Source organism: Mus pahari, chromosome 15 (assembly GCF_900095145.1).
Source record: "Mus pahari chromosome 15, PAHARI_EIJ_v1.1, whole genome shotgun sequence".
NCBI classification, from domain to species: domain Eukaryota; kingdom Metazoa; phylum Chordata; class Mammalia; order Rodentia; family Muridae; genus Mus; species Mus pahari.
Window position 1 is genome coordinate 6,146,722 of NC_034604.1, and position 1,596 is coordinate 6,148,317.

The window sequence follows — 1,596 nt, forward strand, 5'->3', positions numbered from 1 at the left end:
GAGGAAGTTGAAGCCAGAGAATAAGAAGGAGCCAAAAGGCCGGGGTGGTGGCACATGCCTTTAATCCCAGCACTCAGGAGGCAGAGGCAGGCAGATTTCTGAGTTCGAGGCCAGCCTGGTCTACNAAGGTGGAAAAGAAAATACTGTAGAATGGTTTGTAAATGTTGTTTTTCCAAGTATCCAGAATCTCATTCAAGAAAGCATGATATCGCAACACTAGGGAGGCAGAGGCAGAGGCAGGCAGATTTCTGAGTTCGAGGCCAGCCTGGTCTACAAAGTGAGTTCCAGGACAGCCAGGGCTATACAGAGAAACCCTGTTTTGAAAAAAACAAAAACAAAAAAAGAAGGAGCCAAAAGATTAGAACAAACTGCCAGCATTAGTTTGAAACCAAGCAGAACAATTCACTAAGAAGCTAAGGGAAGTCAGATTGAATTAATCAGCTTGAAGAGGAGTTTGAGCCAGAAGAGCTAAATTGAACTAGCTAGCCAGAGTACAGAAAGAACAAAAAAGGGTGAGCTTACTCAGCAGCAAGCCTCTGAGATGACAATCACATCAGGCAAATAAAAGTTACTTTTACAAAAATTGAATTTCAGTCACCCATAACAGTGACTGCTATAGTTTGAATTCAAAGGTCCCTCACAGGCTCATTCGTTTGCACACCAGGTCCTCAAATGGTAGCACTATTTTGATGGACTGTGGAACATCGGGATATAGGACCCAGCTTTTGTATTTAGACCACTAATGCAGACCACTAAAGATTATTGCCCAGCCCTACCTGCTTTGTGCTCTGTGCTTCCTGATCTGCGACAATGTCACAAGTTGTGCTGTAGTTCATACTTCCATGAACCACCCCATTCTAGTAACATGGCAGACTGATATCCTCTGGACCATGAGACAAAATAAATTTCTCTCCCTGTATATTATTCCTGTCAGGCATTTTTTTAAATCACAGCTATAGGATAAACCTAATACAACTTATATATTGGCTTTTCTGTTGCATTCTTCCCAATCCACTGCCCTGATTCCTTGGAAAACCTTCAAAACAAATTACCCAGACTAAAGAATTCAGGGATCAGTGATAACCCTGACTAAAATCATAGGTTTTCTCTCTCTTTACAACTGTTCTGCTGGCATCATTGAGAGTCACTAGTGATGCAACTCTCACTAGGACTATCACCGTATCATTCTCTAGTCAGTGTAAGGATAAAATTCATATTCTCATTCACATCCACTGAATGCAGGCTTCACCCAAGAGAAGACATTTATGCTACTTTCCTGTATACAGATTCACAAAGTACTGCTGCTTAGAGACAAAATCCAGCTAACTTCTCTAGGCTCATGGGGATTCTGGATCATTAGTTGATCTCAGTCAAGACTTCTGTGGCCCAAATTCATTTTGAGTTTGAAAAATAAAAAGGAAATTTAAGTAATAAACCACATAATTGCAAATGAATTGCCCCTCAGTTTTTGTAGTAATCAGATGAGATGGATAACAAATTAATGAGTCTCTCTCTCTCTCTTTCTCTCTCTCTCTCTCTCTCTCTCTCTCTCTCTCTCTCTCTGTGTGTGTGTGTGTGTGTGTGTACTCTCACTCA